The sequence below is a fragment of the Marmota monax genome, unplaced genomic scaffold (assembly GCF_021218885.2).
Source record: "Marmota monax isolate L192 unplaced genomic scaffold, Marmota_monax_Labrador192_F-V1.1 WCK01_AAM20220418_F8-fsc01564, whole genome shotgun sequence".
NCBI lineage: Eukaryota > Metazoa > Chordata > Mammalia > Rodentia > Sciuridae > Marmota > Marmota monax.
The window spans coordinates 33,652-56,912 of NW_026692436.1; the positions used below are offsets into that span (position 1 = coordinate 33,652).

The 23,261-nt window shown below is 49.9% G+C and overlaps 1 pseudogene; it reads right to left on the reverse strand.

Annotated features, from left to right (window-relative positions):
* Positions 1 to 1,421: 1,421 nt before the first annotated feature.
* LOC124091843 (ruvB-like 1) lies at positions 1,422 to 17,911 on the reverse strand (annotated as a pseudogene).
* Between the last annotated feature and the right edge of the window lie 5,350 nt (positions 17,912 to 23,261).

The following is a 23,261-nucleotide window of genomic DNA, read 5'->3' on the forward strand; positions in this document are numbered from 1 at the left end:
GCACCCAGTGGCAGGGAACCGTGGGTGGCCTGGTGCTGTGGTCCCCTAGCTCCTGAGATGGGGCTTCTCCATTGAGAGCAACTGAATTTCCCACTGTCTGTCACTCAGCAGCCAGTCTGGGCAAATGGGGGGGTCACTTCTGGCTCTAGCCGTCCTGAGACACTTGGACCACAGGGTTCTTTTCTAATTCCTGCCCCAGCATGCATTCTCGGGGACTCGTCCCCATAGCCCTCGGCTGCTGGGGTGGAAGAGGCCCTCCTGCCACATTTCCTGAGAAGGCCCAGGCCCAGCTCCTGTTGAACCAGGAAGACAGAAAACCCCGAGGGTGCGACATGCCCACTGAAGCCGCTGGGCATGAGGGGAGGCGGGAGGCCTCCAGCGCAGGGGCCCAGGGAGGAATATCCCCCAGCTGTGGCACAGATAGCAGAGCCACTGTGCTAAAGATGTGTCCGAGCCATTCTGCACAAGACCCCCTGTCCCCACAGCCTGGAGTAGCTATACTCAAAGGCAGGCTGAGGCCAGGCAGGGGCCAGAGGCCCCACTGTGTCTCCAGGAAGGTCTTACTGTCCTTACTGGTTTTGTTCCTGGAGAGACCTGCGTTCTCCTCAGTGTTTAGAGCAGCTCAACTCACAGTAGACAAGCTACAGAACCAGCCTAGGTGCCCCACAGCAGATGGACGGATAAAGAAACTGTGGTCCCTATACACAGTGGAATATTACTCAGCCATAAAGAAGAATGAAATGATGGCATTTGAAGGTCAATGGATGGAGCTGGAGGGGACTGTGCTGCTTAAGTAAGCCAATTCCAAAAACCAAAGGCTGAGTGTCCTCTCTGACATGCAGATGCTGACTCACAATAGGGGAGAAGAGAATAGAATTTCATTGGATGAGACAAAGGGAAGGGAGGGGAGGGACTGGGGGATGCAGGAAAATAAATGGACATCACTTTCCCATGTTCACATAAGAACACAACCAGGGACACCCCACAGTAGGGCCAGTCACAGGAATGAAAATCACACCCCGTGTAGGTGACATGGCAGGATGCATGCTGCTGTCATGGGGAGCTAAGAAGAACCAATTCAGAGACAAACCTGTGTTCCCACCTATGCCAAGGGACAAGGTGCAATGTCATTCAGTGTCCTCATTGAAGATGAAACGGGCTCTGCTGGCCTCTGGGAGCCAGTGTGAGGGAACTGACACTCAGGTCACCAGAGCGGCCCCACCTCCTCAGGCCTTTGCTCCCCACGGGAATGTCGAGCCTCAGAGGCCCGTGGAGACCCTGCCCATCAGGGACATGGCAGCTGCGGCCTTCAGTCCCCCTGCTGTCTCCTCCCAGGGGCAACATGCACTCCCTTCATCCCATCCTGACTTGTGACATCATGGGAGGGGACAGACCCGGGCAGCAGGGACAGCTGGCAGCACCTACCTGATAACACAGTGGCCTCGATTGGAGGCAAAAATCACGATGGGGGCAATGGAAGATTCCAGAGCTCAGTGCAGGGAGGTGAAGCCCTTGATGTCCAGCATGTGCACCTCGTCCACAAACAGCATGCTGGGGACCCTCTCAGCCACGCCCTGGTCGATGTACTTGTTCACCACCTTGTTGACCTCGCCTTGGACAGGGTCCCAGCCAGTGGGGGAAATGTCACCTGCTCTCTTCTCCACACCTAAATTCAATCAAGACCCAACCCTGCAGCCTGGTTCTCCTACTGGCTCTCTGACCCAAGGCTGGGTACTGGACCCACTCCAGGTTTGGTGTCATCATTTGAAAACAAGAATCATGCCAGCTGTGGTGGCACACGCCTATAACCCCAGCAGCCTGGGAGGTTGAGGCAGGAGGATCACAAATTGGAGGCCAGCCTCAGCAACTTAGTAAGGCCCTGAGCAACTCAGTTGAGACCCTGTCTCTGAATAAAATACAGAATAGGGCTGGGGATGGGACTCAGGGTCAAGAGTCCATGAGTTGAATCCCTGTACCCTCATCTAAAAAAAATAAAACAGGCATGATCGCCCCCAAATGCCACAAAACGCCTTTTGTGGAGCTGTGTGGGGCACAATGACCAGGAGCTGCCCCATCAAGCCCTGACCCTGATGCCAAGACACCTCATTTGGGAGCTCCAGGGAGATGTGTTTTCAAATGTGAATTCCCCTCTGCTGCACTCAGTCAAGGAGCTCTTTTGGGGGCCGTGCATGACAATGCTTAGGTTAATGAGCTTTCCATCAAGTGCAGTTAGAATCCTCTCCCCAGGAAACCTGAGCAAGGAGGGTGAGAGCAGGCCCAGCCTTGGCCCCAGAAACATCAGCCCTTACAGAACAGCAGGCCCACCTCAGGTCTCAGCCCTCACCTTCCAAACCAGCGCCCCCTGTCATCAGGATGGAGCTGTTCCCAAAGAACCGGGATCTGAGGCCTGTCCTCGCCCAGAGCCATGATGGGGGGCTGTCAAAACCGAGTTCAGTGACAGACCTGCTCTTGGCCACTCATGGAGGAGCTTAGGCTGCTGCAATGCCTCAAGGCAACAGTGGATTCATGTTGAACTTACATTTTCAGGGAGTAAAGTGGTAATGGGCCCGAGAAGGACATAAAATTAGGGAAGAGCCAGTCACGATGGCACATGCCTGTCATTCCAGCAGCCAGAGAGGCTGAGGCAGGAGGATCACAAGTTGGAGGCCAGCCTCAGCAACCTAGAAAGGGCCTAAGCAACTCAGCCAGGCCCTGTCTCTAAATAAAATATAAAAGTGCTGGGACGGGGCTCAGTGGTCGAGGGCCCCGAGTTCAATCACTGGCATCAAAAAATAAATAAATAAATAAATAAGTCCATAAAGGAGCAAGGGAGACCCACTGCCTGGTGTCAAATTCGGCACCTTTCTGGGACCTCAAGAGAAGCAGATGCTGACCTCAGTGGGGCTAGAGCACACTGTGTGGCCATGGCTTCTAAAGGGAGTGAAGACCCAGAGCCATGCAGTGGGAGGCACTCAGAGCCGGGAGCTTGTCAGAGGAGGGCTTCAACTTGGCTCCAGGCTTTGGATTTGCCATGTGTCCTACCTGTGATCTCTGTCTTCTTTGGCTTCATCAACTGGCCCATCATGGACAGGACATCTTGTCCCCCTGTAGCAGAGAGGACTTTCTAAGGCAGCTACCAAAGCTCATCCTCCTTCCTCCTGTGGGTCCCTGATGTCACTCAACTTGGAGGCCTGAGGTGGACAGGCCCAGCACACTCCCCTGGGAAGGATGAGGGGCTTCTGAACTCAGAGGGATCCCCTTGAGGTTTCCCCTGACCTGCAAGAATCAAGCAGAGTCATGTGTGGTGGCATGTGTCTTTAAAAATCCTGGCAATTTGGGAGGCTGAGATAGGAGGACCGCAGTTTGGAGGCCAGCCTCAGAAACTTAGTGAGGTCCTGAGCAACTCAGCAAGACCCTGTCTCTAAATAAAATATAAAAAGGGCTGTGGATGGGGCTCCATGTGTAAGCACCCTGGGGTTTAAGCTTCAGTACAAAACAAAACAAAACAAAACAAAAAACCTCCGGCCAAGAAGGAAGAAACTCCAATCTCAAGAGTCTCTGGCCTCTCCTGGGAAAAGCTGCAAGGGACTAAAAGCAAAACCAGATTCCCAGCAGAAAGCCCGTTCCTGGTGGGGAGGAGGAGGCCCCTTCAGGATGAAGAGCAAACCTGACTCTCTGTCCAGTGGGGCCCAGAGCAGCGCCAGCTGGGAGCTGGAGGATTTGGAGCTCTTGCTCTGTAGAGGCCAGAGCCTCCGTGAGGCTGTCTGAAGCCCTGTGAAGGCTCCCGCCAGTAAGCCCCAGCCCAGGGTGGAGAGCAGCCCCCAGCAGGCTGGCAGGCGGCCAGGGGCAGACAACGCCCAGAGATCAGCGGTGACAGCATCTGGACATTGGGACAAAGGGGCCGAAGCTCATGTCGTGCTCATTGCTGAGCCTCTCAGAGGGCTTCCAGGAGGACAGCATGGCCCTGACAACTGGTTCCCAGGGCCTTGGGCATGTGCTGGCCCAGCAGAGCCTGTCCCTGGGGCCTGGTGTTGGCCACATCCAGGTCATGCAATATCCCATCCTGGATGACCTCCTTCTTCTTGTGCATGTCGCCCTTGGGCAGGGCATGTCCTCATCGGCCTCCAGGGCGAACTCCGTGGCCTCAGCCTTTGCCAGCAGAGCCATGGGGCACCGGGACCACACAGAGCTCAGTGACAGCAAGGTCTCTGCTGCCCACCGAGGGCCCCCAATGTCAACCTCCGCCTGTGCCCCGCAGCCGGGGGCCCCGCTTTGGCTCCCAGACCTGCCCGGGCAACACCTGAGACTTTCTGGAAGATTCTCTCCCCTTTCATTTCACTCCTGATAAAGGAGCATCCAGGGGACTCACTGGAGCTGGGGTCCTGGGCTTCTCTAGGTGGTGATTTATGGGTGACACGAGGCCTTAGGCTCATCCATGCACCAGGGAGGTGCAGCCACCATGGGACGCAGCAGCAGATAGAGGACGAGCCACCTGGTGCAGTCCCCAGGTTCAGGACTCAGGGAGGGACACCAGGGAGATAAAGGAAGATGGAAGATGCTGCCTGGTGCAGCGGGAAGGGACAAAGGCTGTCTGGTCCCTGTCCCCCACAGGGTTTGGGTCTTGAGCACTCTGCCTGCTGAAGTCACCAGGAGAGGAAGACAGAGAAAAGCCAAGGTGACTTAGGTAAAGGGACAGCTGCTGACCTTCCCCCACCCACCACCAATGAACAAAGTGACACCCTAGTCACCCAGGTCTCCCTCTGCAGACCATCAGGCATGGCACTGTCCCCGGGGAGCATACCTTCACAGCCCTGCTGTTGGCCTCCATGTAGATGACGTCCCTGGCCTCAACTCGCTTCTTCTGCAGACTTTCAAAAATGCTGGAGTTCAGCTAATACCAAACCAAACCAGACATAAGGGGACTCAGACAACCATGATGCATGTTCCAGTTCCTCCTGACCCCGAGGGAAGGCACCTTTCCGTAAGAGACCTGAGAGGCCAGGCACAGCGGTGCACACCTGTCATCCCAGGGACTCGGAGGCTGAGGCAGGAGGATCGCCAAGTTGGAGGCCCGCCTCAGCAACTTAGCAATGGGAGACTCTCTCTCAAAACAATACAAATCAAAATAAAAAGGGCAGGCTTCTGGCTCCCTGCTTAAGCACTACAGGTTCAGTTCACAGGACTAAACATAATAGAGAGACAGACAGACAGACAGACACCTGAGTTGCCAGCCACCCCAGGAGTGGATGGGTATGAAGGTTTGTGGCAGGGCACAAGAGCCTAGACTGGGGGCTTAGCACACCAGGAGGTGAACCTGAGGGTGACCATGTCTGCCTGTAGGAGACAAGAGAACATCACCATTACTCTTCCTTGCCTTGCCTTCAGGGGTTGCAAAGTGGTAGGAGCATTCTCACAGGGACCCGGCTGCTCTTAGAGGGTACATGTGTCCATGGCCACGCCCAACAGCATCCCCCAGGATCACCACTGCAGCTCCAGTCCTTGGGTTAGGGACACCAGAGCTTCCTGCTTAGCCACCTGAGGCTGCATTTGATGTGGCCCGTGATTCCAGCTCTCTGGGCCTTGGTCTCCTCCTCTATGTGACAGCACCCAGAAGCACCCGCAGAGGAGTCCAGCTCAGAAGGGAAATATAAGTTGGAATCCCCCCAAACTGTCTGGGTCAGGAGGCTGAGGAAGGAGGATCACCAAGGTGGAGGCCAGTGTAGACCACATAGCTAGTCCCTGGGGCTGGGGCACAGCTCAGTGGCAGAGCACTGGTTCACTATGGCCACAACTCTCAGTTTGAATCCCAGGACCAGAAGAAAGCAAATTCTAGCATCTTCCATACTTGGGCTGTGCACACACATCTTGGGGTGATGGTGCTAAACGGGGCCTTGCTCTTCCCTAGGGGTGTGCACTGGGCAAGGACAGCAGCCTCTACAGGACCCAGATGGCAGACAGGTCCTGAGGCTGAGCTTCCAGAGCAGCTGCTACAGATGGCCACCCTGTGGAAACACACCTGAGCTCTGTCCCAGACAGAGTCTATAGTCAAAGGGGGGCAGCAGGGGACACAACACGGACTAACACCCAGTGTAGGGCTCCCTCGGCAGGAGGGGGCCCCCAAAAGGCCAATCCAGAAACAAAGTCAGTATGTGGTGGCCAAAGGCCAAGGGGAGAGGACAGCAGGTGGCCATTCATGGGAACTAGGTCCCTTGGAAGGTCATGACAATATTCTAGAATTAAGATGGGGAGTGTAAACAATGTCATGCATCAAAATCCTGTGTGCTACACAAACTTAAAATGGGTGGATCATGTTCACAACTGCACCCCAACAGAGCTGCCAGAAGCTCACCAGGACCTGGCCTCCTTGGCCTCATTGGGGCACTGTGCAAACAGGAGCAGGATTGGGGAGTCCCTAGGCAAAAAATTCATAAGCCTCCTTCAAACTCAGACACTTCACAACTCCACACAACGCACCTGAGGTCCTTCTGTCCCAGTATCTCATCCATGTGGAAAAACTGCCCAGAAGGACATGGGTTTGGGGGGGCTGGGGGTACCAGGGATTGGACTCAGGGGCCCTCCACCACCAAGCCCCATCCCCAGCCCTGTTTGGCATTTTATTTAGAGTCAGGGTCTCCCTGAGTTGCTTAGGGCTTCACTTTGGCTGAGGCTGGCTTTGAACTCGCGATCCTCCTGCCTCAGCCTCCCAAGCTGCTGGGATCAGAGGTGGGTACCACCTTTGTTTTGGAAGACAATTTTCCTCTTCTCTGTTAGGCTCATTTCTTTGAGAAGCTGGTCGAAGCAGAGTGATGGATGGCTCAAATTTTCACTGTGTTCCTGTGTCCTCTCTCCTACAGGGAAGAGGACAATTTTTCTCTTTTCCTCTCAGGCACTTTTATACGGTTGATTTTCCAGATGAACTGGCTCAAGGTGTCATTCCTGAGAAGGGGCCACCTTCTCAGAACCTCATTAATCCAGGGTGGACAGGATGTGGTGAGGGATTAAAGAGAGAGAGAGAGAGAGAGAGAGAGAGAGAGAGAGAGAGAGAGAGAGAGGTTTGCAGAGCCAAGCTCCTGAGATGAAGGCCCCATTAGGAAACAGAAAAATAGCCCTTGGAAGAAGTGACATTTTCATGATCTCCATAAAGCAGTGACCGAGAAACCACCTCAGAGAATCAAAGAACCATCAAATTATAAAAGGGGGAAAGATGGAAAGATTCTATGGTGGATGGAGAGTGGTCTAGAGAAGAGAATCTGAGTCTCAGAGAGCTCAGAGGACTCTCAGGGGTCACCCAGCACCAGAGGACTCACAGTCACCCTGCCATTCAGCCAGCACTGGACGCAGGATGACTGTGGAGCCTCTTTCTGAGCCTGAGACCTTGATCTGGAAAACAGGGGAAATGAAATTTATGGCACCTGCGCACATGGCACACAGCTGTGAGGAGCCACAGGTAAAATACCTCCCCAAGCCCGCAGCAGGGGACCTGGGTATGCAGCAGGGGACAGGTACAGAGCTAGTGTGAGTCAATCATAACAACAGTGGATGAGTAAAAACATTATGAAAAAGAAAGAAAAAAGAAAACAAAATTATGTCCACTTCGACTTTTTGGGGAGGTGAGGGGGCAGTATTAGGAATTGAAACCAGGGGTGACTTACACCTGAGCCCCATCCCCATCCCCATCCCCATTTTTTATTTAGAGACAGGCTCTCCCTGAGCTGCTCAGGGCCTTGACTAAGTTGATGAGGCTGGCCTCCACCTTGTGATCCTCCTGCCTCAGCCTCCTGAGCGGCTGGGATGACAGGCATGCTCCACTGTGCCTGGCTGGCCAATGGTCATAATGCGGGGGATGAGATGGCAGAAGCAATTTGTTGACTTAACCACACAACTCCCAGGAGCAATGAGAAAAGAAAGAACTACCTTATGAAGGGACCTATGTCCAAGCCCTCTACGAGGTGTCCCTTTATACTACACTGTGTTATCCTGAGTGTCCCATATGGCATCAACAGTGCAGAGACCAAGGAAAGAGGGACACAGAGGTCACACCACCTGCCTGGTGCCACAGTGCTGAGGACAGGGCTCAGGATGAACTCCCCTTGAGCTGTTTGGTGCCCTTGGCTGTCTTGAGCCCTATGATCACGTGGCTGATGGTCTTGCTGTAGCCACCCATGGGGTTCTCGGTCTCACATGATGTCAGCTCGGTCACCTTCCCCTCATAGACCTCCTTGGCCTCTTTTATCCACAGCCCTGGGACGGATGGCCGATGGGGACATGGTGAGAAGCAGGACCATCCTTCTCTTCACATCCATCCCCTCCCCACCAACAACCTTCTTACCTCAACCTGCCACAGCACAAGAACTGACAAGTCACCTTACAGTACAACACGGAGCCACCATCATGGGTGGAGAGCAACACTACAGGGAGCGGTGGCCCACACCTGTCATCCCAGCTCGGGAGGCTGAGGCAGGAGGATGGTGAGCTGGAGGCCAGCCTCAGCAACCCAGTGAGACCCTGATCAACTCAGTGAAACCCTGTCTCCAAATAAATTCAAAACAGGGCTGGGAGGTGGCTCTGTGGTTAGGTTCCCCGGGTTCAATCCCTGGTTCCCCTCCTCAAAAAAAAAAAAAAAAGAAGAAGAAGAAGAGATGAGGCTCGCTGCTCTCCTGACAAATGGGAAGGCCACAGAGGACTTCTGCTGGCAGGTGGCCATCAGGCTCTCTGTGAGCTGATATAGAAATGTCCCAAAGGCAGAGACACATGGCCACAGGATCAGACATTCAGGCCACTTCCCACTGTTCAAGGGGGGGGGGCATTATCTTATCACACCATCCCTTGCCTTCTCTTCTCCAGAAACCCAACCAGGACAAGGACACTCAAGACTGGAAGCTAAGGGCCAGCTCTCCTCTGCCTGTGATCCACCTGAGAGCCTATAAATGGGCCTTTTGGAAAACACCCAAAAGAGAAGCCACATTCTGTGTTTGATGAACCAAATTCCCAGCTGCTGAACCCCAAGACAAACTTCCCAAACAAAGCCCAGAGCAGCTACACACACCTCGAGTCCAAGTAGCTCTGAGGCTGAGGCTGGAGGATCATGGGTTAGAGGCCAGCCTCCACAACACTGAGGCCCTGAGCAACTCAGAGAGACTCTGTCTCTAAATAAAATGCAAAATAGGGCTGGGGACGGGGCTCAGGGGTCGAGGGCCCCTGGGTTCAATCCCTGGTACAAAAAAAAAAAAAAATTCCCAGACAACATGAAGGTATCAGAAGTCTCTGTCAAGCTTGGAAAATTCTGGGCTTCTAAGCCTACTTTGATATTTTTTATAGAACCTTTTCTCTTCAGCAAAGAGGAAATTCCTCCAAATGGAATGCCTGCCCATACTCACTGTCAGGGGACAGTGACATGAAATTTCTCCAGGAGGGGAAGAAAGGCATCCCCATCTCTCAGCCACTCATATTTGTCTAGAAGTTTCTTGGTGGTGACAAGTAGACAGAGGAAGGCCCAGTGGACCATGGGCCCAGTTGGTGGCCAGGAGAGGGGCTGTGGGCGCTGTCTCTGGCCATGACAGCACAAAGGACACGGGTTTCATCTGCTGGCTCAGGTTTCTAAGTCCCTGACAGGGACCTTTATCATGTCAAGGGAGTGGCACAGATGGGGACAGATGACCCTCTCTCCCTCCCTCTGCAGCTTCACAGGAATTCAAAGGTGCAGGGACAGAAGGCTCCTGTCTGAGGGGAGGCCACAGCTTGCCCTTTCATTCTGTGGCAGGATCTAGAAGTTTCTCCTCACCTGCTGCCATCAAAAGCCCCTGCTGTGTCTCCCACCCCCAACCCCAGGAGTGACTCCCATCAAATGTGCCTGGTGACCTCTACTTGTTCAAATTTTAAAGCATTTCAGTTCCTGCTGAGCCATTGAAACACAAGCAACTGTGTGAAGGCCAGTTTTATCAGGTTTTTGTCTCACAAAAATGGGGTTTTTAACAAAAATTTTAAGTTGTAGATGGACACAATTCCTTTATTTTTTTTATTTTTTATTTTTATGTGGTGCTGAGGATGGAACCCAGGGCCCCACACATGCTAGGTGGGTGCTCTACCACTGAGCCCCTGCCCCAGCCCAGAAAAATGGTGTTTTTAAAATTTAAGTTCTTAAAAATATTAATATTCAGGTATTTGAAAGGTTGTGATATCTTACTGGTCACATTTTTGGGGGGTTCTTTTTGGTACCAGGAATGGAATTAAGGGGCCCTCAACCCCTGACCCCCAGCCCCAGCCCCTTTTATATTTTATTTAGAGACAAGGTCTCACTGAGTTGCTCAGGGTCTGGCTAAGTTGCTGAGGCTGGCCTCCAACTTGCTATCCTCCTGCCTCAGCCTCCTGAGCTGTTGGAATATGGTTCATATGTTTAATTAATGAGTTAAATAAAATCACTGGCACATGTTTAAATAAGGAAAAGTAAGCCAGGCACCGTAGCACACATCTGTAGCCATAGTTACTCAGCATACTGAGGCAAGAGGATGGTTTGAACCCAGGAGTTCCAGGACTGCCTGGGAAACATAGTGAGACCCTGAAAAATAGGAAATGAAAAGGGAAAAGAGAAGGAGAAATGAGGAAAAAACAATAGAGAGAAAAATTTTAAATGTAAAACCCAGGTGTGGTTGTGCACATGCATAATCCCAGCACCTCAGGAGGCTGAGGCAGGAGGATCGAGAGTTGGAGGCCAGCCTTGGCAACTCAGAAAGACCTTGTCTCTAAATAAAATATAAAAAGGGCTGGGGACGAAGGGCTCAGGGTTGAAGTGCCCCTGGGTTCAATCCTGGTAGCAAAAAATAAAAATAAAAAGCCTAAGTTCAATGTGACACAAAGCTTAGCTTCTAGACACACAGTTCAGAATTAGAACTCTTCAGTTCAGCATTAGTGTCACAGAGGGGCTGGGGGTGGCTCAGTGGCCATGGTCCCGAGACAGAGAGAGAGACCCATAGTTTAGTGCTTACATTGACCTGCTTGGGAAGATCAAGAGGCAGAGCCAGTCCCTCAGAGAGGCACCGCAGGAAGACACATTGCCAGCCACCAGAAAATCAGATGGCTGTGGGGGGTGAAACAGGGTCCCATGATATCTCCCCACTTCCAAATGCTGCACCCTCCCACTGCATTTTCTTTCCTTCAGCATTAAATCAAAAGCTCCCCAAGTAGATTTCTTAGTCTATTTATTTATTTATTATTTATTTCGGTACCAGGGATGGAACCCAGGGGCCCTCAACCACTGAGCCCTGTCCCCAGACCTTTTTATATTTTAGTTAGAGACAGAGTCTCACTGAGTTGCTCAGGGCATCACTAAGTTGCTGAGGCTGGCCTCCAACTTGTGATCCTCCTACCTCAGCCTCCCAAGCTTCTGGGATGGCTGGCTGCTCTTGCCTGTCTTGTCAACAGCACCAAAAGAACACAAGCATTCCAATCAACACATCACAGAAGAATTTTTAAGATGAAACATTTCAAAGCACTGGAAAACCAACAGCCATCTGTCACTCCAACGTGACACTCACCGAGAGCCCTGCAAAAGTTCTCCATCAGTACCTCTGTCTTCTTGATCTCCATAGAGTAAACTTTGCTCCCCACCATGGTGCAGAAAGGCACCTTTCTCCCAAGCTCCTGAGCAATCGCCAGGGCCAGGGCTGTCTACAGAGGCAAGAAAGGAAAGATTTTTATTTTATAGTCTTGAAAACATAATTCAAAGCCATCTATAAAAAATTTATTCAAGAGGCTGAACATGGTGTCACATACTTTTTATCCCTAAGACTCAGGAGGCTGAGGCAGGAGGATGGGAAGATGGAGGCCATTCTCAGCCACTTAGCAAGGCCCTGAGCTACTCAGTGAGATGTGTCTCTAAATAAAATATAAAAGGGTTGGGGATGGGGCTCAGTGGTTAAGCACCCCTGGGTTCAATCCCTGGGTTCAAAAAAAAAGAAAAAAAAACAACACAAACAAATCAGGAAGGATTTATCACATGACCTTCATTTTATGTTAAAAGGCCAGGAAATAGTGGATAATACATGAGGCCAAATCTGTAAGCGGTGGCTTGGTCTGCACAAGCTCCCCCTGACAGTGCCCTGTGGTCAATTATAAATTGATGCTCAGTAACATAACTTTGGTTGGCAGATGCTAAAGAGAACCTGGTGAAACAGACATGTCATCAAATACCAAGTTTTAGAAAGCATATGCTCTCAAGTGGGTCCAGGACTGGGAAATGCCATGGCCTCTGAGTGCCATTTCATCCTCCCTCATCTCTGAAATAAGAATGAGGTCAGACCCTAGGTGTGTAGGCCAAGCAGAGCCTCCTGAGATGCTGAGGGCCTAAGTTGCTGAGGCTGGCCTCCAACATTAGATCCTCGTCCCTCAGCCTCCCAAGCTGCTGGAACAAGGCCAACTGAAGCTACTGCTTCAAAGATGGACCAGGGAAGGCTCCTCTTAGATTTTCTTTTCAATGCCAACCTGGGGGATGATCACCGATCACTGTGGGGCAAAATCCACTAGCCCATGGGGCAGAGGTTGGTTCTAGTTCTGATCTTCTCCCTGTTTTCTAGGGTGGTCTTGAGCACACAATAGTGCTAATGCTGGACAGCCTCATCTGGAGAACTAAAATACTGTTTAGATTACAAGAAGCCAACAAGCTGCCCACAGGATGGTTTGATTGGGACCACGTAGTTTTATATGTGCCTTTAAACTTGGCTTTTGTGGGGGGGGATTGAACGCAGGGGCCCTCAACCCCTGAGCCCCATCCCCAGCCCTATTGTGTATTTTATTTAGAGACAGGGTCTCCCTGAGTTTCTGAGGGCCTCGCTTCTGCTGAGGCTGGCCTCAAACTCGCTATCCTCCTGCCTCATCAACCCAAGCCAGCCACTGGGATTAAAGGCATGTTCCACCGTGCATGGCTCTTGCCATTTTTTGAATGCTAGGAACTTTCCTGTTAAAATCCAACTATTTGGTTTCTGTTGAGAAACCAGGTCTGGACACAGTGGCCCTCTTTTAGTGAAAGGGCACCACATCCTTGGGCTTGAGCAAGTCACTTTGCTTACCTCGCTGCCCGAATGCTTAGGCACCTGAGTTGGCAAGCCCAAAGCATGTGTTCTAATAGCAAAGGGAAAATGAACACAGAGGGATGCGATTCCAACACCATGAGGCCCAGGAGAGGCCACAGGTGGCAGTGCTCATCTGTTTTATTTTGATGTTCCTGGGAATGGAACCCAGAGCCTTGTATGTGCCAGGCAGCTGTTCCACCACTGAGCCCCAGGCCCAGCTTTTCTTATTTAGACACAGGGTCTCACTGAGCTGCTGAGAATGGCATCCACGTTGAGATCATCCTGCCTCAGCCTCCCATGTTGCTGGGTTTACAGTTGTGAGCCACTGTGCCTGACTCTTCCCTGTTCTTTCACAGCCCCCAACTCCCCATTCTCAGTTTCCAGTGTCAAAGACAGTGCCCACTAGCCACTGAACAGCATCCCTGCCTCCTTCCACCTAATACTGAAGGGGTGACCATTACCCTTCCATTCAAATAGAAACAATACTTGGTTAAGAATGGCTCCTTTTCTGTCCAGCTTTCTCCAATTAAAAGCTCATGGAAGGGGCTGGGCTGGGGCTGGGGCTCAGTGGTGGAGCACCCGCCTAGCATGTGCAGGGCCCTGGGTTTCTTCCTCCATGTGACACAATAATAAATAAATAAAACAAAGGTATTCTGTCCAACTACAACTAAAAAACTATATTATAAAAAAGAAACTCATGGAAGAAAGGCACATATACCTACCCTTTCCTATGGAGCTCTTTATATCTCACTGATCTTTCCATAGCCTGTCATCTTGAAAGTCTAACTTATATTTTTTTAATATTTTAATATTATCAGGCCTCCCAGCTGATCAATCACTACTCACCAAGACACATCCCAGACCTTTATGTTGTTTATTTTTCAACAGGGTTGCATTATTCATATTTATTTTTAATTTTTTTTTTCTTCGAAACAAGTTTAATTTTGTTCCAGCCCTAAATTGGGGGAAGAACTTAAATCTTAAAAAATTCTCAAAAATCAAGCCATTATAAAGTTAAGCACCCCTCCCCTTAGCAATAAATATTGAACTGATATAGGTGACGGAACTAATATAACTGATTTAGGTGTAGATGGACACAACACAGTGCTTTTATCTTTATGTGGTGCTGAGGATCAAACCCGGGTCCTGTCCATGCTCTGCGAGCCCTCTACCACTGAGCCACAATCCCAGCCTGCTAACTTGTATTTTATGGATTAAGAAACTGAGAGCTGGGTGTGGGGGTGCACTCCTGTCATCCCAGCAGCTTGGGAGGCTGAGGTGGGAGGATGGCTAGTTGGAGGCCAGGCTCAGCAACCTAGCAAGGCCCTGAGTAACTCAGCAAGACCCTGTCTCTAAAATAAATACAAAAATGGCTGGAGATGGGGCTCAGGGGTTAAGCACCTGAGTTTGATCCCTGGAAGCCCCCCCCCAAAAAAATAGGAGAGTCTTTTCTCTGTTTTTTGGGTACAGCCTTGCAGTGCAGGTTGTTTGGCAGCATTGCTAGCCACTAACACTGGAGTCCCCCCATCATGTTTTGAAAACCACAAGAGACGACTCTCCAGATAGTAGCAAAGATCTTCTGGAGGGCATAACCAGCCCAGGTTGAAAATCACTTCAGAGCTAATCTCACCTAGCTGGACTTCCAGAAAGAGCACACAGAGAACAGGAACAGGCCGCAGCTCAGGGGTTCAGAGCTGGTGACTGTCCACACCAATGACACCAAACAGTGAGTCTCAGAAAGCCCTGTGGACATTAAGAAAGGGAAATCAGGGGAGGGCGCCCTATCCAAAAGTACCTCCAAAACATCCAGAAAGGAAGGTTCCAACCCTGAAAATCAGACTTCTTAAGAGCAACACTGGAAGACAAAAAGTACCAAATAACACTGAGTAAAACAGCACTGAAGGAAACAGCTATCATGCTGGTGCTGTGGCGCAGGCCTGTCATCCCAGCAGCTCGGGAGGCTGAGGCAGGAGGATCAAGAGTTGGAGCCCTAAGCAACTAAGTGAGACCCTGTCTCTAAATAAAATGTAAAAAGGACTGAGGATGGGGCTCAGGAGTCGAGAGCTCCTGGGTTCAATTCTTGGTAATGCCCCCCCAAAAAATGGAAGACGACTTGGACAAGCTAATGTTCCTGTAAGTGCACACTATACGGCATTCCAGCCTCAAAAAATTTCCCCCAGACACAGGACTTCTTCATCCACCATCAGACACCACAAAACACACCCTGGCAACTCCATATGTACAACTTCAAAATTAGAATTCAAGCTTTTTTCACAGATGATTGTGTTTCTGCTTCTGAAAGGTCAAGTGGCCTGCCCCAGGCCTCCCAGCTGATCAATCAATACCCACCAAGATGTAGCCCAGACCTTTATGTTGTTTATTTTTGAACAGGGTCACATTAAGTCACTTAGAGGCTGGTGAAACTGCTGAGGCTGGCCTCCAACATGTGATCCTCCTGTCTTATCCTCCAGAGTCACTGAGATGACAGGCAGGGGCCACCACCCCTTGTAAGAGCCCACTTCTTTACATACAAGAGTGCAGGCTCCTACTCTCCTGTGCCAAGAGGCCCTTCCAGAGAACAAGCCATGCCCAGACCAGGAGCTCTGGGAAGCCTGAGGATCTGGCCAATCCCCTTGCAGATCCCAACAAGCTCCAACACGTGTCCTCTTTTGTCCCCTGGAAAGCCCAAATTGGGGGGAATTATCAAACCCTCTGCCCAATTCCAGCATTTATAATCAGTCAGCAGTTTGAAGCTCAGACTCAACTGAGCCATTTTGTGCCATCAGGAGACTTCCTGTTTCTCTGCCCAGAAAACACTAGAAGCCCCTTGAAGATAAAAATTGTGTTTCTGTTACTTGTCAATCATGCACGTAGCCAAAATAGTGGTGGGCAAATTTCGCATTCAAAAAAATACTGGCTGAATCATTTTCCCCCTCCAAAAATGTGCCACAGAAGATTTTTAAATATTTTTTTAATTGTGCATGGACATAATATCTTTGTTTCAATTTTTTAATATTTATTTTTTAGTTGCAGTTGGACACAATACTTTTATTTCACTTATTTATTTTTATGTGGTGCTGAGGATGGAACCCAGGGTCCTGCACATGCGAGGCGAGCACTCTACCACTGAGCCACAGCCACAGCCTGTCACAATTTTTTACGAGGCCCTGGACCAACAGAAATGGATTTTCAGCTGGGCGCGGTGGTGCATGCCTATAATCCTACCACTCAGGAGGCTGAGGCAGGAGGATCACGAGTTGGAGGCCAGCCTCAGCAACATAGCAATACCCCCAGCAACTTTAGCAAGACCCTGGCTCTAAATAAAATACAAACATGGGAAGTGACTCAGTGTTGATTGCCCCCCAAGTTCAATAACTGGTTAAAAAAAAAAAGAAGAAGAAGAAGAAGAGAAAAGAAAAGGAAAAGAGATACATTTCCCAAGCAAAGGAGACTTGAAAGAGTTCAAGGACCATCCCAGAGACCAGACCCCTCTTAGGACTTTCCCCTCCCTCTGACCAGGATGATTTTCATTCTAGAAGTATGAGTTGAGATCAGATTCCTTTCTTAAACACACATGTGACCCACGTCGCTAAACAAAGACTAGTTAAGATGCATATTCCAACTGGCTTCAACGTGAGAATCGTCCTCTTGGGCAGCAGAAATCAACGAGAACACAAGCACCTTTCCAGTTCCCAGGGGTCCGGCCCACAGCAAGGCTCTTCCTGCCATTTTCCTGCTTTCGATTAATTCTTCTATGATGTCACATGCCTGCAGCACAGAGGGGAGAAATGGTCACTATTACTGTGTTTCAGTGGGGAAAAAATGCAGTCCCTGGTCCAAACAATTCACAGACTCGTCCAACCAACCCTGAGAGCCAGCACCCTCCAGGCACAGCTCTGGGTGCCCAGACAGTGGAGGTGAGAGAGGAAAGTCTGCTGCGCACAGTGGCCCACACCTGTGATCCCAGGGACTCGGGAGGCTGAGGCAGGAGGATCTCAGTTCAAAACAAGCCTCAGACAAAGTGAGGCCCTGAGCAACTCAGAGAGACCCTGTCTCTAAATAAAATGCAAAATAGGGCTGGGGAGGGGCTCAGGGGTTTAGGGCTCCCCCCGCCCTCCAAAAAAGACATAGACAAGAAACCAGAGGCTTTTCTTTGGCCCTTTCTGTTACTAGGAGGCTCCAAGGCCACAGTCACAAGCTCATATAAATTGCAGGTTTCTGTAGCTGCTCAGCCTCCAGGGAGACCATGGGCCATGACTCTAGGGTCCAGCAGCTTAGAGGTGGTGGAGTGCAAACCTCCAGCTGTCATTACTAAACTCGGTGGCCTATAGATAGGCCATTTTTTTCTGCTAATAATAATAATAATAATAATAATAATAATAATAATAATAAAAAAAAATACCATAACTGCAGGGACTTGGTACAGTTGCCACTTAACAAAAGTAGAACTTACTGGTAAAAGGATGGTTAGGGTTAGGGCACGATGGTGCAGGCCTGTCATCCCAGGGCACCTGGAGGCTGAGGCAGGAGGACTGTAAGGTGGAGGCCAGCGTCAGCAGCTCAGCCAGATCCTGTCTCGGAATAAACACAAAAGGGGCCACAGTGTGGTTCTGTGGGCAGCGCCCCCGGGGTCAACGCCGGGCACCAAAGTGACACTGAGTCGGGGCGAATGCCGGGAAGGTCCCCACGCCCCCCAGCCCCGCCCGCCATCCCTCTCATGCATTCTCCTGGCCCAGGAGCCCTGAGGCCGCCTGCTTGACCAGGGCACTCTCCTTGAGGCCCAGCCCCTTCCCGTGGCTGTGCGAGGCGATGCGCGGCATCTTCGTGGTGCTCTCCACCTCCTCGATCTTCAAAGTGCCAGCCAGAGCCCAACCAGTGCAGGAGCCAGTACCCTGCACCCGCCCAGGGGTTACCAAGGGCCATTACAAGGGCGGCTGGCAAGAGCCCGCCTCTGTCCGTGCCCCATTGGAGGATATTGGAACACCGCCACTCTCCATTGGCTCAGGCATGTGCTCATCGCAGCTGCCGGTAGAGCTCCGCCCACACACTTCCCGCTGTGTCTCTGGGTTGACTTCCCTGGCAACAGGTTCTTCCAGCTAGCTCTGAGGGTGTGATTGCAGGAGGGAGCCAAGAGTTTTGCTGCCTGGCTGAGGAGCTGAGCCCAGGGGGTGGGTGGCCCTGAGGAGCGTTATTCTGGGTGTTTATTTGGTACCAAGGATTAAAACCAGGGGCTCTAAATCACTGAGCCCCAGCTCCAGCCCATTTTGTATTTTATTTAGAGACAGGGTCTCATTAAGAATCTTAGAGACTTGCTAAGTTGCTGAGGCTGGCCTCCAACTAGCGATCCTCCTGCCTGAGCCTCCAAAGCCGCTGGTATTAGAGGTGTGCGCCACCATGCCTGGCACCTACTCAGAATCTTAATAAATGAGTGAGAATTTATCAGAAGCAAATGGCATTGCACCATTTTGCAGATGAATAAAATGCATCCAGAGAAATACAGAACTTCCAGGGATAAGTGAGTTCACAGGTGGGTGAAGACACGCCCGAGATCCAGCCCAGCTGTGGGGGCTCCTGACTCCCATGTGATTTCTTTGTCCTCTCTCGTCTGACTTTAAAATCTAATTATTTTATTCTAATCATTGACATCATTATTGAGTCAATGTTTGCCTGTATCCCTATACTGCTTTACATTATGAAGGTGGAGAACACATATTTACCATTTTAATTTTAATTTTGGAACATGGTACACAGTCTACAAACAAGCTTCTAGATAAGACTTCTGATGAATTCAAAGAAGGTTCTAGAAGATATCCCCCTGCACACGCACACACACTGTTGAATCCATGCTCTTTAGTTTTATACTATGGATTGAACCCAGAGGCACTTCACCACTGAGCCCCATCCCCACTCTTTTTTATGTTTTATTTACAGTCAAGGTCTCACTGAGTTTCTTAGGGACTCACTAAGTTGCTGAGGCTGGCCTCCAGCTTGCAATCCTCCTGCCTCAGCCTCCCAAGTCACCGGGATGACAGGAATATGCCTTTGTGCCTGGCTTCAATTATATTTGTATCCACTAATAAGTACTAAAATGCCAGATCAATGCAATGAAACATACACCAATAATCCTATGGAGAACTACCTTCCAGAACCGTGCACTGGACAAACCATCTATCCCGTCTCTCAGCTTCTCACTCCCATCAAGTTTCACCTTAAGTCCTTCCACCTCTCTTCTCTCCAGCCCAAGACTGAGGCCCTCAGTCACTTGGTTCCCAACTCTTTTGCTCCCTGCCTGCCTTGACCTCTGTCCTATCTTATCTTTGAACCCCCAAGCCTGGGATCAAGCCTGCCTTTCCTTCTGTACTGCTGCTCAGGAGGAGAAAGTCACCCAGGGTTCCCCAGGAGCCCTTGTGTCATCATAGCCTCCGACCTCAGCTGAACACTCACAGCTGTGCAAGTGATGATCTAATATTGTATTAGTTAGAATGTTAGTATAACTGCGTTAATGGAGAGATTCAAAACAATGGTGGGTAAAGCAAAACAGAAGTTATTTTTCTCAGTTGGGCATATTGCCGCATGCTTGTAATCACAGGGCTCAGGAGGCTGAGGCAGGAGGATGTCCAGTTGGAGGCCAGCCTCAGTAACATAGTGAGACCTAGTCTCAAAATAAAACATTAAAAGGGCTGGAGATGGAGATCAGTAGTTAAGCACCCCTGGGTTCAAGCTCCAGTACCAAATATATATATAGCTAGCTGCAAGGGATTTCCAAGAAAGAAAAGCAAAGCCCGGGACCCAATGGCTTGACTCAATTTTGAATTCTATGATATATTTAACGAATGAACACCAGCCAGGCAAGGTGGTGCACTCCTGTCATCCCAGCAGCTGGGGAGGCTGAGGCAAGAGGATTACAAATTAGAGGCCAGCCTCAGCAAAAGCGAGGGCCTAAGCAACTCAGTGAGGCCCTGTCTCTCAGTAAAATATAAAAAAGGGCTGGGGATGGGGCTTCGTGGATAAGTGCCCCTGGGTTCAAATCCTGGTGCCAAAACAAAGAATGAAACCAAATGCATCTCAAACTCTTATCAAATAAATAAATAAATAAAGAGGAAGAAATGTTTTCTAATATGTTCCCATGAAGCCAGCGTCATCCTGGTAACAGCATCTGGTAAAGATTCTACAAGCAGAAAAAAAAAAAAAAAAAAAATCAAGGTCAATATCCCCATGAACATAGACACAAAATTTTTCACAAAAATCTGGTATTAGTAAACCAAATTCAGTGGCAGTTTTTCTCATTGATTGCGGTCCTAGGGAGGGAACCCAGGGATGCTCTACCATTGTGCTGTATCCCTCGCTCTCTTTGGTGTTTTTATTTTGAGTCACTGTCTTACTAAGGTGTGGAGGCTGGCCTCCAACTTGCTTGCCATCCTCCTGCCTCAGCCTCCTGAGCCACCTGGATGACAGATGATCACCACTGTGCCCTGCTTGAATGAGATTCTGCCACTGCATCAGACTTCCTGCACCTCTGATTCAGTGTGACATTAGCAGATCTGTTCAGTTCTGGGGGTGACAGGGAGCTCAGCTGGAGGCCTGAAAGTCTGCTCTGAGGTTGGTGTACAACCCACTGAGGAGCACACAGGGTTAATGGCAATTGCTGGCAAGGTAGGTCCCCTCTGAGAAAAGAGAAATTTCCATTTCACTCCTGAAAGCATCTTTAAAGCCCAAATTTCAATCAAAGGGGAAAGTATAATAACTTCCTCTGGGCAAATTTATAATGAATCCAGGATTAATTGCCCTTAATAAAGTTGAATTCAGGACTGGCTGTTTGTAAAGAAGTCTGAACCACCTCAGTTTCAAAATGGCATTGAAAACACAGAAATAAGCCAGCATCCTATGACAACGAAGAACAAATTCCAAAATCATCCAGTTCTGCAGGCAGTTTTCCAGCAGTCATGTCCCCAGGGATGGTGCCCAGCTTGTGGGACTGAAGGGGACATGGGGAGTGTGCTGTGGAGGAAGATGCCTATATAGGCTAGTGCTCTGTGGGTGAATCCCACTCAAGTTGGGGTCATGGTACATTTACACGTGTCCATGCATCCTCAGAGATGGGTATGGTGGCACATTCTCTCATCCCAAGAGCTTGGGAGGCTGAGGCAGGAGGTTCAAAAGCTGGAGGCCAGCCCCAGTAGCTTAATGAGGCCCTGAGCAACTCAGCAAGACCCTGTCTCTAAATAAAATATAAAACATGGCTGGGAATGGGGCTTAGGGGTGAAGCATCCCTGGGTTAAGTCCCCAGTACACACACAAAAAGAAAAAAAAAACAGGACAGAAGACCAGCAGCCCTCAGAACGTGGGTGGCCTCAGGAGGGCTGACCTGTGGGCTAGCCTTTATGCTCAGTCCCGAGGCTGGCTTTGAACTCAGGCATGTGGCTGGTGTGGAGGGACATGGGGCTGATGAGGGTCTTGGGCACATCTGGACCACAGATGGCTGTAGAGATATTCTTACTCGCCTGCTCTCTCCAAATGACAAGAAGATAGAGAAATGTTGACAGAGGGCTCCAACTCCAAGTCAACCCTTCAACAAGCTGGGAACCATAAATGGTGAGCCTTAGTTTCTAAATCTGTGAACTACAGCCAAGGACAGGAGCCACACTGCCTACTGAGAGGTCTGTAGAGAGAATTACAGACTAGAAAATATGGAAATACTCATGAAGCTTTAAAAAACTGTTCAAAGTTGGTGACAGGTAGAGATTCAAAAATGTCTGTCAGGTATTTCTACAGATGATACTTGAGATGTGTGGGTGCTGTGAGTGAAAGAGGATAATATGTTTTTACATCTGAGTCAGAGAAGCCTGTTCAGTTTTGCTGCCCACCATAATCTGTTGAGATAGGTGCAGAGTCTCACACTCATTACTCATGAAAATAAAACCAGGTTTCTGAGCATGGGAGGAACTTACCCAAATTCCCACAGCTCCTCTGTGATGGAAATGAGGGCACATTGCACTCTGCCATTTGGGCTCTTGTAGGATTTGGTACAAAATCCTCTCTAAAGAGCCAGATTGACAAAACTGGGTGGGGAGCAGACTGGGTGTGATGTCACATGCCAGGAGCCTTGGCTTCAAGTGGATTATTGCCAGTTTCTGAGACTTGAGTGTCTCTTTTTCCCTTTCCTGTTTTCCTGAGGAGTATTTGTGTCTTCAGATCAACATTCTGTGCTCTCCTTTCTCTGATATTTGGCCACCCCTGTCCTTGAGCCAGGAATTTCCTCCAGGAAGAAGCCAGGTGGTTACATGATGCAAAAGATAAAATCTAGCTTTCGGGCCAAACAGATGTAGTTGGATTCCCAGCTTCACCTTTTCTTAATCTGGGAGATTGCACAAGCCATGGTTTCTGAGCCCCAGTTTCCTCATCTGAACTGACTCCTCTGTGTCTCTGAGATGCTTTCAAAATTTAATGAAACACAAATGAAAGAGCCCAGCCTGGGGCCCAGGACTGAGCCAATGCTCAAAGAGAGGGGGCACCTTTTTCATTCCCCCTCCACGGAAAAAGTTCCACGGGAATATAAGATCAGTGTGTCCCAGGGAGCAGGCAGGCAACACCTTACTAGCTCTGGCCACCAGGGACCTGAGAAAAAAAGCAAAGATTCAGTGAGACGAGTCCAGAGAAGGTGGTGTGGAAAAGTTCAGAAACATGTGGCTAATAATTCCCTGGGAGAAGAAGGGAAAGTTACTTCTAGAAAAAAATCTATGTCAAGAAAAAAAATCGAGGGAATCTTAGGGACAAACACTATTCTGTACAGAGTTGATAGGGCCTTGAAGATTATCTTATCCAGCTCCTTTGACCCATGTGGAAATTGAAGCACAAAAAAGGAGGTTACTATTGGGGTCACAGAAGGCATTCATGGAAGACTTCCAACTTCCTCTAGTGTTCTGAAAAACCAGCCTCTACCTCAGAGCAAAGCCTGTCCAAGGAAGAGACATGACCTTTGTCCTTGGAAAGACCCACAGAGCACTCCTAAGCACATCCCCACCCTGCTGAGTTGTTTATCTACAAATAACAGGCGAGATCTGCTGTGACAGGTGTCCCTGACTCAGTCAGGCTAGGTGGGGATCCATAGCAGCCCCCTAGCAGCCACCAATCAGCATGAGACAGGGAAATACCTGGGATGCCAGTGGTTTATGGTGGTTGATAACAAGTTGGGAAACC